At 30.3% G+C, this 12,421-nt stretch overlaps 3 long non-coding RNA genes across 3 annotated transcripts; all 3 read right to left on the reverse strand.

The window, feature by feature from the left end:
* Window positions 1–3,811: 3,811 nt before the first annotated feature.
* Window positions 3,812–6,664, reverse strand: LOC145052078 (uncharacterized). Its single transcript, XR_013683963.1, has 7 exons — window positions 6,617–6,664; window positions 6,034–6,116; window positions 5,428–5,488; window positions 4,342–4,448; window positions 4,177–4,251; window positions 4,001–4,039; window positions 3,812–3,927 (listed from the first exon to the last, which is right to left on the reverse strand). It is a non-coding gene; the product is annotated as an uncharacterized LOC145052078 (long non-coding RNA).
* Window positions 6,665–6,956: 292 nt separating this feature from the next.
* LOC145052079 (uncharacterized) lies at window positions 6,957–8,558 on the reverse strand. Its single transcript, XR_013683964.1, has 4 exons — window positions 8,365–8,558; window positions 8,160–8,291; window positions 7,910–7,966; window positions 6,957–7,078 (listed from the first exon to the last, which is right to left on the reverse strand). It is a non-coding gene; the product is annotated as an uncharacterized LOC145052079 (long non-coding RNA).
* A 1,278-nt stretch (window positions 8,559–9,836) lies between these two features.
* Window positions 9,837–11,260, reverse strand: LOC145052080 (uncharacterized). The gene is made up of 5 exons (XR_013683965.1): window positions 11,065–11,260; window positions 10,401–10,456; window positions 10,191–10,260; window positions 10,029–10,115; window positions 9,837–9,955 (listed from the first exon to the last, which is right to left on the reverse strand). It is a non-coding gene; the product is annotated as an uncharacterized LOC145052080 (long non-coding RNA).
* Window positions 11,261–12,421: the final 1,161 nt, after the last annotated feature.

A 12,421-nucleotide genomic window follows, 5' to 3' on the forward strand; every position in this document is an offset into this window, starting at 1 on the left:
TCATGCTCCTTTAAAATGGAATAGAAAGAGATAAAGATGACAGGGACAAAATGGTCATTTTCATAAATTTAACATTTAGGTGAGGACCCAGGTACCAAAAGCAGAAGAGAAGAGAGTAAGGATTATATCATTTATACATTTGCACTTCATCTTTGTAGCAGCCCACAAGGGTCCGGTGAATGTTGATAATCGGATGTATAACTCATCTCAAGGACATCCACAAGCTTTACTTCTGAAACATGTATGGTGTATATATATATATATATATATATATATATATATATATATATATATATATATATATATATATCAATATTGATTTAAACGCAAAAAATGTACTTTCATGTACTAATGTAGCATCCTATTCTCAGTTATTCCTATTATAGGCAACATTGTACTTGGAAAAATCCACCCATCTATAGCAATGTTATCAAGATACCAAGAAATTTTCATTGCTATGATTGGATATAGTTTAGTTTTAAAATATGATGTCCTAACAAGAATGATTACAAGTGCAACGCCATAACTGCATAGAATAGAGTTTTCATAATGTAATGAGTGCCCTTATGAGAAAAAGGAAAGGTTGAAAATACAATGTTGTAACAAAAGAAAGAAATGGAAGTTCGATGCTATAATGAAAACTGACCACAAGTAGGGTTAGGGGGGCCTACATGACCCAAGAGGACATCCATCCTTCTCATTCATACAAGTAAATTTTTTGATTTATAATGTCCTAATAAGAAAAAGAAAAAAAAATTGAAAGTACGATGCTATAAAAGGGTAGGTTATTCAAAGTAAAATGTCACAATAAGAAAATGCAATAATTGGATATAAATTTTAAAGCAGAATAACCTAATAAGAAAAAGATGAAAGTACAATGCTATAAAATCTATAAAAGTATAATGTCCTGATAAGAAATTAGCTAAAAGTAGGATGCTATATAATTTAGTAAATTATTTTGAACTATGTAGGATGCATAAAACTCAAATAAATGAAAGCAAGTTGTTATTTATATTCTTTAAAGTATGGAACGAAAACTACAAGGCGCCTTCCCTCTTTTGTGCTGAAGAAAGTTTTGCAAATTGTTACCTTTAATTTAAATAATGCTTTTTGCCTCTTCACTGCATCCATAACACTGCAATAACCAACCACACACACACACACGTAACTGAGCATCAATGATTGAAAAATACATAAATTGATCACTTATACCCCACCCATCATATAATCGTGTAACTCAATAGGTTGAACTCAGTTCTGCCATGTCATCCAACAATTTCAAGTTGTTGACCTGTATGGATGAAAATATAGTAAGTCAGTCAAAAAGAAAGAGTAGTTTTTGTCATGAACTTAATTTTCTTTGAAAAGGTACAAAACCAACAGAGATAAATTAGCATACAAGTGACATGCCTTGGATAAGTCATCCATTTGAATCTTTAAAAAAATGCAGATAGTGTTATTGAATACTTGTTTTGTACACAATCCGCCTTAAAAAATAATAAACTACTTAATATACTCTCCTCCATCTACTTGTAATCTCGGAAGGTTTCAGATGCATACCTAAAGTGGAAGCAAATTAGTGATGTGTTTTTTTTTCAAATATATACAATTTCAGTGAAGAAAGTATTAGTACACAAAATTATGATGTAAGTTGTAAGGTACCAATTTCCTGTCTTCAATTTCTCTGGAAGAATGACATTGTACGCTTGTTCTACCACTAACTACCACAACAACAAAATCTGTAACTATGGTAATGAAATGTAGAGGCCAGAGGGTTTACATTAAGAGTGAATATATGAACATGAAATATATAGTTGATAAAAAAACCATGAAACAACAAAAAATGTACATTGATTTACGCAAAATTAATCCCACATGTGTGAAACATATGTATCAACTAATATCAAATCCTAACCTTCGTGAGGATCCTTTAAAACATAATCCCCAAAATTAATCTCATATGTGTGAAACGTATGTATCAACTACTCATATCTTATTTGACAATCTTCTTCTGTTAAACTAATTTCATCCAGAGTTTTTAGAAAGCAGACTACATACTCACATTGAATCCAAGATATGACCTATAATCCAGATGGATATACACTATTATTATGCCTTATGTTGCTTGCCAACAAGTAAACGTATTAAAAAAAAATCTATCATACCATACATAAAGCATTGACCAACACAATTGCACTTGGCATATGATGTTTATTCAAGTTAATGATTGTTGTTTTTGGATGAAAAGCTATAAATAAATTGCTATTATAAGTAAATATTAAAGAGAATTATCTATTAAATACTAATAGTAAAACAAAATTATCAATTAAAAATATTAACAAAATTGGCAATACCTGATCGCATTTATTGTATAGACCATCAGAAAGAATGAGATAAAATCCATACTTTCTTAATATAATTGGTTTGGCTAAAGGGTAATAGAAATAAGATGTTTGTTCAAGCATCAGAGCTGAACGAAGAGGTTCCTACAAAAAATTGAAGCTTTTCACAAAATTCTCATATTTATATTTTTATTCATAAAAGAGAATTGATTATTACCTTTAAATACCAGTACCCTCTTTATATTCACCACTTATTTTCAACATTTCAACCCACCAAAGACCACCACCATGTGGCATTTCCCTTCCCTAATGTCTCAATTTGCTAAAAGAAAGTACACTTTTTAGATAAATAAACTTTTTGACTAAATAATAAATATAAATTGTAAAGAACTACCAGGCATACTAAATAAGTGTTGAAGGCATTTTCCATGCAATATTTAGCATCTTTTTAAGAAAATAAGCACATCATTTCAAATAAGCACAAGTTTTAGGAACAGATAGGTATTTCTGGAAATACACAAACAGGGTCATAGACTCATAGTTATAGCTACCTGTACACCTGTAAATCATTTCCATGCTTTGTCAGCTTGTAATCAGTGGATTAGAGGCAGCAATTTGATAAAGCAAGGTATTTGAGATTCAATGGACCAAAAAGTGTACCTTTAAGCATTGAAAGAAAAACTAAATAAGAACATAAAAAGCTTGAAGTGTTTTATTGTGTTAAGGGTAAAAACAATCATGTTAACACTTAGATTCTTGGGGGTGTCTTCTTTTTCTTTTCTAAACCACAAGTTCTGTATTTGGTTTCTGAAACCTTTTCTTGTTGCATAGTAATGAATGGAATTTGTAAAAGGAATTGGCTTTAAGGATAGGAATTAATCTCATAGTAATGGAAGGGAATTAATTTGCGGTTCTCAAAATATTTTTGAAATGAATGAAATTTATCAAAGGAATTGGAATTTGTCATGTGTATGGTTGAAAGAAAATAGAAAGGATTTCAATTCCATTCATGTTTTGTTTTGTGTTTGGTTTGTAATTTCGTCCAGAGTTTTTAGAAAGCGGACTACATACTCTCGCAATGAATCCAAGATTTGACCTATAATCCAGATACATATACACTATTATTATGCCTTAAGTTGCTTGCCAATAAGTACACGTATAAAAAAAAACAACATATCATAGTCATACCATACATAAAGCATTGACCCACACAATTGCACTTGGCATATGCTGTTTTCTAATATGCTCTTCTTGAAATACCCTTGTCGTCCATTAAAAAAATAATAAGAAGAAAAAAAAACCTGTTAGTGTTTCTTCAAGTTAACGATTGTTGTTTTTGGATGAAAAGCTATAAATACATTGCAATTATAAGTAAATATTAAAGAAAATTATCTATTAAGTACTAACAGTAAAACAAAATTATCTACTAAAATATTAACAAAAATTGCAATACCTGATGGCATTTCTTATATAGATCATGAGAAAGAATGAGATGAAATCCACACTTTCTTAATATAATTGGTTTGGCTAAAAGGTAACAGCAATAAGATGCTTGTTCAAGCATCACAGCTGAACGAAGAGGTTCCTGCAAAAAATAGAAGTTTTTCACAAAATTCTCATATTTATACTTTTATTCATAAAAGAGAATTGATTATTACCTTAAACACCAGCACCCTCTTTATATTCACCACTTGTTTCTAACATTTCAATCCACCAAAGACCACCACCATGTGGCATTTCCCTTCCCTGATGTCTCAATTTGCTAAAAGAAAGTCCACTTTTTAGATGAATAAATTTTTTGACTAAATAATAAATATAAATTGTAAAGAATTACCAGGCATACTAAACAAGTCTGAAGGCATTTTCCATGCAATATTTAGCAACTTTTAAAAAATAAGCGCATCATTTCCTGAGGATAATAAATAAGCACAAGTTTTAGGAACATAGGGGTATTTCTGGAAATACACAAACAGGGTCGTAAACTCATAGTTATAGCTACCTATACATGTATATCATTTCCATGCTTTGTCAGATTGTAATCAGTGGATTGAAGGCAATAATTTGATAAAGCAAGGTATTTGAGATTCAATGGAACTAATACTGTAGCTTTAAACATTATCAGAAAAACTAAATAAGAACATAAAAAGGCATCAAGTGTTTTATAGCGTTAAGGATAAAAACAATCATGTTAACACTTTGATTCTCGGGGGCATCTTCTTTTCCTTTTCTAAACCCCAAGTTTTGTAATTGGTTTCTAAAGCCTTTTCTTGTTTCAGAGTAATGAATTGGAATTAAGAATAGCAATTAATCTCAGTGTAGTGTAAGGTAACTTGTAGTTCGCAAAATAATTTTGAAATGAATGGAATTTGTCAAAGGAATTGGAATATGTCATGTGTATGGTTGAAAGGATTTCAATTCCATTTATGTATTGTTTTGTGTTTGGTTTGTAAATCTATCAAAATAATTGAAGTGAAAACTATGTTAAATGACCAAAACACCATTTAGTGACTTTTTTTATATAAAATAATAGAATTGGTATTTACTGGAAAAGATTTTACTTATAAGACAATTATTAAACACTAATTATATACACATCAAAACATGCATACACTAATTTCATAAACATTAAAAGAAAAAGTAATATGATATTAAAAACGACTTATGAAGAAAAATAAATAGCTAAAATATAATAAATGAATATAAATATCTACATTTACAGAGTTGTATATTAGTATAAATTAGGGGTGAGAATAAAGAAGGTGCAAGATTTGAAAACAGTATTTTGGTTGTAAGGACAAATTTAGTCTTTTTAATGAATAAATAAATAAAGGAATTCCAATTCTTCCCTAGGAATGATAAATCTGTTGAATACAGATTTTGGTGGAGTTTAATGGAATCCAATTCCATCCATTTTGTCAACCAAGTGTGTAACTTAAGGAATCTTCCATTCCAATTCCTTCAGATTTCTATGGAACCCAAGAACCACAGACGCCCTAAGTTGCTCTTAGGATTAAAATAGAAAAGGTAGGAAAGAAAAACAACACGCTGATATATAAAATTGTTTTTTTTTCAGAAAGAACCTCACCCACATCCTCTTTGCTGAGAAAAAAAAAGCCAAGATGCTGACCAGAAGAAGCATTGAACATCTGTCAAAAAATCCATGTCATTCAAGTGTTACTTTATCACATGCAATTATGAAATTCAAACATATATAGTCAATACTTTTTACATCATAAAAAAGTTGATATTTGATGAGTGAAAAAAACCTCTCTGATGGTTAACCTTCTTGTCCAAACTATTGCTAGCCGATTCTTTCTAACCAAAAATACAGAAGATATTCCCCAATACTACCATGACTCTTATTTATACTTAGCTAAGGTGTTTCTAGGACTCATTCTCTATCAGGAATCAATCTATGTGTTGATAAGTGTGTGGCAGGCAGAATATGTGACTTTAATAAAAAGGTGTTGTTGTTAGCCAGCCAACATTACAATAAGATTAGAATGGAGTAAAAATGTTAATAGACAAATCAATACATGATTTAACCTCATAAACAAACCAACTACAATATGTTAGACCTAACAAATTCAGACCAAATGACTAATCCAAGATTAATTGCAATTTCTTTCTTCACTAATAATGGTATCTTTTAAGAATTACTTTAAATAATTATTAATTTCTTACATCTTACCTATCAATAATCTTTAAGCGGCCTCCAGGTGCCTACAACCCTACATCAATTGAATCCATCCTTCTTCATCAATTACTTCTCTCCTGACAAAATCTTATAAATGTTTAAATGAAAGAAATATCAATGTACTTTCATTGATTTGTGAATTGTAGTATCCTACTTTCATTTAAAGACGAGACATAGAAATTTAAATTTGTCGGAGTATAATGTCCTAAAAGCAAAAAATAAATAAATAAATAAATAAAAGTACAATGCAATAAATGGATAGATTATTTAAAGTAAAATGTCACAACAAGAATATGCTATAATTGGGTATAATTTTCAAAGCAGAATGCCCTAATAAAAAGAAAGATGAAAGTACAATGCTATAAACATCTATAAAAGTAAAATGTCCAAATAATAAAATAGCTAAAAGTAGTATCCTATATGATTGGGTATATTTTTCAAAATAAAATGTCTTCATATGAAAAAGTTGAAAGTAGAATACTGTAATAGAAAGAAATGAAACTAGGATGCTGAAATAAAACACAAATGAATGAAAGTAAGCTGTTATATATTGCATTTAGCCCTAAAAATTACTTACACTTTAAGAAAATCCATGACATCAAGAGACAAGGGGAGGGTGATGCACTTGAAACCATAAACAAAATTAAGTAGTCTTTTATTTTGTTAAATACTAATTAAACTCCCCCACATACCATAGCATAGCATAGGAGATGCCTGAAAGATAATATTGGACAGATTATATTCTTTAATTAAAGTATGGAACAAAAACTACAAGGCGCCCTCTCTCCCTTGGGCTTGCTGAAGAAAGTTTTGTAAATTTTTTCCTTTAAAAAATGCTTTTTGCCTCTTCACTGCATTCATAACCTTGGAATAATCAACCACACACACACACACGTAACTGAGCATCAATAAGCCTTACTAAGTGAAAAATACATAAATTTATCATACCCAACACATCATATGCTCTGTTATATATTTGTGTAACACAGTAGGTTGAACTCAATTCCGCCATGTCATCCAACAATTTCAAGTTGTTGACCTACACAAATATGAAAATATTTGTAAGTAAGCCAAAAAGAAAGAAGAGTTCTTTCATGAACTTAATTTTCTTTGAAAAGGTACAAAACCAACAAGGATAAATTAGTATACAAGTAACATGCCTTGGGCATGGGCTACTAACCCAAAACCAAAAGCTGACTGAGAGTTCTGGCATAAGTCGTCCATTTGTATCTTTAAAAAAATGCAGATAAATAAACTATAAAGTATTTGTTTTGTACCTAATTCACCTTAAAAAATAATAAACTACTCAACATACTCTTCTCCAATAACTCCACCTACTTGTAATCTCAGAAGGTTTCAGATGCATACCTATTGTGGAAGAAAATTAGTGATGTGTTTTTTTTTTCAAATATATACAATTTCAGTGAAGAAAGTGTTAGTACACAAAATTATGATGTAAATTGTAAGGTACCAATTTCATTTCTTCAATTTCTCTGGAAGAACGACACTGTACCCTTGTTCTACCAATAACTACCACAACTACAAAATCAGTAACTATGGTGATGAAATGTAGAGGGTTTACATTAAGAATGTATATTGTACATGAATATGAAATCTAGAGTTGATTAAAAAAAAAAGCAAACCATGGAACAACAAAAATGTACATTGATTTAGGCAAAATTAATCCCATGTATGTGAAAAGTATGTATCAACTACTCATGTCCTATTTGACAATCTTCTCCTATTAAACTAATTTCATCCAGAGGTGATGTAATGTTGAACCTTTTTATTTTTCAAAGAAATCAGACTATTAATTAAACAATGAAAAAAAGAGTAGTTAGTTACATTTGTTAAATCATGAAAAAATTACCTTGTGTCTATCAGAGTATGTATTCATCAACTTCTTCAGCTGGATGTTGTGCAAAATCTTAAAAAGCAACAGGAAGTTGGTTATGTTGAATAAATCATTGGACCTTGGAAAATTAAACATGTCTACACAATATTAATTGTACTTGGATGAAAAGCTATAAATACATTGCTATTATAAGTAAATATTAAAGAAAATTATCTATTAAGTACTAATAGAAAAACAAAATTATCTACTAAAATATTAACAATACCTGATGGCATTTCTTGTATAGATCATGAGAAAGAATGAGACGAAATCCATACTTTCTTAATATAATTGGTTTGGCTAAAAGGTAACAGCAATAAGATCCTTGTTCAAGCATCACAGCTGAACGAAGAGGTTCCTGCAAAAAATAGAAGTTTTTCACAAAATTCTCATATTTATACTTTTATTCATAAAAGAGAATTGATTATTACCTTAAACACCAGCACCCTCTTTATATTCACCACTTGTTTCTAACATTTCAATCCACCAAAGACAACCACCATGTGGCATTTCCCTTCCATGATGTCTCAGTTTTCTAAAAGAATGTACACTTTTTAGATAAATAAAAAAACTTGACTAAATAACAAATATAAATTGTAAGGAATTACCAGGCGTATGGAATAAGTGTTGAAGGCATTTTCCATGAAATATTTAGGATCTTTTAAATAAATAAGCAATCATTTTCCTGAGAATAATAAATAAGTACAAGTTTTAGATACAGAGGGGTATTTATGGAAATACACAAACAGGATCGTAGACTCATACACAAATAGGGTCGTAGACTCATAGCTATAGCTACCTGTACACATGTATACTGTTTCTAGGCTTTGTCAGCTTGTAATCAATGGATTGAAGGCGGTTATCTGATAAAGCAAGGTATTTGAGATTCAATGGAACTAAAAATGTACCTTTAAACATTAACATAAAAACTAAATAAGAACATAAAAAGTATGAAGTTTTTTCTAGTGTTAAGGGTAAAAACATACATGTTAACACTTTGATTCTCGGGGGCATCTTCTTTTCCTTTTCTAAACCACAACATATGTATTTGGTTTCTAAAACCTTTTCTTGTTGCAGAGTATAAAATGGAATTTTGTCAAAGGAATCGGAATTAAGTATAGCAATTAATCTCAGAGTAATGTAAAGTAACTTGTGGTTTGCAAAATACTTTTAAAATGAATGAAATTGGTCAACAAATTGGAGTAAGTCATGTGTATAGTTGGAAGAAAATGGAAAGGATTTCGATTCATTTTATGTGTTGTTTTGTGTTTGGTTTGCAAATTATTCAAAAGAATTGAAGTGAAATTATGTTAAATGACCAAAACACCCTTTAGTGACTTTTTTTTTTATGAAAGAATAGATAATTACTGGAAGAGATTTAACTCATAAAACAACTAGTAAACACTAATTATGTAAACATCAAACATACATACTCTAATTTCATAAACACTAAAAGAAAAAGTAACATACCATTAAAAATGAAGACAGATAACTAATTAATACTAATATAACAATTGATTATAAATATCTACATTTATAGAGTTGTATATTAGGGTAAATTAGGGGTGACAATACATAAGAAGATGCAAGATTCGAAAAACAATATTTGGGTTGTAATGACAAATTTAGTCTTTTTAATGAAGAAATATATAAAGGAATTCCAATTCTTCCCTAGGAATGATAAATCCGCCGAACACAGATTTTGGAGGAGTTTAATGGAATCCAATTCCATCCATTTTGTCAACCACATGTGTAACTTAAGGATTATTCCATTCCAATTCCCTCAAATTTCTATGGATGCCCTAAATTGCTAGTAGGATTAGACATCTGTCAAAAAAATCCATGTCATTCAAGTTTAACTTTATGAAAAGATGGAACCAAATTGTATCACATCAAATGCACTAACATTCAATTCCCATGGATTTGGTTCATGATCAGAAGCAGGGGTAACTGATTCATGTTAAAAAGTTTCACAAACTTATTGATAGGATCCATGTCATTTGAACAAAACAACCAACAGGCCTGCACATTCATTGTAATTAAAGCCATGTAATTTAAATGGGAGTATGAGCAACAATGCACTTTAAAAACTTACATGTAATAGATGATCAAAGGATACATTGCGTACAAATTCTTTATTGAAAAATTGGAACCATGTTTGATACAAAATCAGGTTGAGAAGCTGCAGGGACAAGTAACTAACAATAATTTTAAAATGATAAAATTTAAACTCTTAGAATTGTGTGTAAAAACTTACAGATGGGTATAATTTCTAATTCTATAGGTGATGGATGGCTCTAAGTACGAGTCTGAATCCTCATTGTTTCCTGCATCAGCAATAACCAGTTTTAAATCAAACAACTAATACTACAAGGCTAAATTGGCTAGTAAACAAGTTACTTAATAGGAAAGCATTGTAATATGTGATGAATGTTGTGAACATGTAAACAGATAAATTTATTTATACCTCAACATTTGGTACTTGTCCAACATCTGATGCATACAACATTAGCAATTTGAAGCCTATAAACAATATGGAAAGGCTTTTCATTATTACCCTATTAGATATTTTGTATGTATATTAATATTAAGTAATTAACAAAGTACAGTTTGGTTTCATAATCTTTAGAAATTTATGTACCATGGGGAATCAATCTATGTGTTGATAAATGTGGCAGATTATGTGACCCTAATAATAACCCATGATGATAATGTTGTTGTTAGCCAGAATTGGTTATTCATAACAAGAGATTTGAGTAAGACATTCGTGGTCTGATCTGATAAAATTGGTTATTCATACGAACACATTCTGAAACAAGCATACCAGACACGCTAAATCAGATTTTACAGAGAAAAAAATCAATAAAAAGATATAGGAGAAAACCCTAACGAAACGATCAACAAAACTACAGAAAAACTATGTAGTTTCCTTATGATTTTAAGTTGCAATACAACTTGTGCAATTAGAAAACCAGAGGTTACTGGAAAAAAAATCGCAACTATGCTTCGATTTTTCTCTTATCCATACATACAGAGGAGATTACAACATCTGAAATACAGAAAACCCTAGAGAACTAAAATAAGAGGGAAAAAGAATGAAAAGTTACAGATAACTTCTTAGGATTACCGACATGGTTGTGAGTGTCCTACGAAGGGTGGGCGTGCTTGTGTCTCCGGTGAGCTGAGTTATAGAGGTCGCGATGAGTCGTCTCCGACGGTGTTAGGAGAACGAAGCGGGATGAGTGAAGTGAAGAAGGAAGAGTAGAGAAGGTAATATTTTATGCGCCAATACACCGACCCAAACCTTTTGGCTTCCCAATTCTAACGGTCATTTTTATAAAACCTTTTCCAAAATTAAAACCTTTCTAACCTACACGTCTCCGGATCGTGAGTTTTGTAAAATGCGGTTTGTTTCCCCCCAACTTCCATATGTATTCCAAACAATTGACATAAATGGTCCCTTGAATATTACAATATTTATTTATGCGAAGGAGTTCAAAAGTTTTTAACTTGCATCTTTGGTTTAAAATCTCAATTTTTGGTTGATTTGGTCATAAACAATTTGAAATGAGTCTTTTATCTTTTTCATTTATTTTTTCTTTTTTTTTTTCTATTAATTTCAATATTAAAATATAAGTGACAGACTTGAGCATGAATTTCTAAAGTTGTTGCTCATCTATGTAAAAATGAGACTTTTCTCTCGGCCAAAAAATAAAAAATAAAATCCTACCTACCTACCCCTCTCCACCAATAACCACCCCCCCCCCCCTTCTCTCTTCCCCTCTTCTTACATACGGACACATGTTTAGTGCTTCACTTGCAAAATCCAAATACATACAAACAAAACAAAAATATAGGTCATCTTCGTCATCAGGTTCTTTCTAATTCAAAACACACACATACCGACCAACACACATGTTTGGATTCTGAAATTTCTTTCTTCAATACTTCTGATTCACTCTCCAATGTGCCACTTAGTTCCTGTTTCTCCAATCAATGCTTTCAAATTAGTACCAATATTTAGTATCGTAACCAGTTTATTTAAATGTTCAGTGCACCATTTAAAATGTTAGGTGAAAATTTTGTTTACATTGGTTTATTTAAAAAATGTATGAATATAAATGCAATGTTACATTCATTAACTTAAAAAAATAAATAAATAAATGAGCAAACACCAACAATAAAATATACATTTTTTGTGGACACCTTTCGTATATGTCCTTATAAATTACACCTTCTCCATATTATATGTCTTTTTAAATTACACATTCTTTGGATTATATGCAGGGCATTGGTCACGATATAATTTCTTTTTATTTATTTATTATTACTATTATTGTTAATGTTGTTATTTTCATGTCGGAGGTTTTCTGTGAAAGCAGTATCCAATTTTACGGTTTAGGGTGTCGACCATTTTACATCTCCTACCCTATTTGTATGGAATTGAGACTGAGGTAATATTATTGTTTTAATAAATTACACCTTATA

The sequence above is a fragment of the Lactuca serriola genome, chromosome 5, assembly GCF_051521515.1.
Source record: "Lactuca serriola cultivar US96UC23 chromosome 5, Lser_US96UC23_V15, whole genome shotgun sequence".
In the NCBI taxonomy this organism is placed as follows: Eukaryota; Viridiplantae; Streptophyta; class Magnoliopsida; order Asterales; family Asteraceae; genus Lactuca; species Lactuca serriola.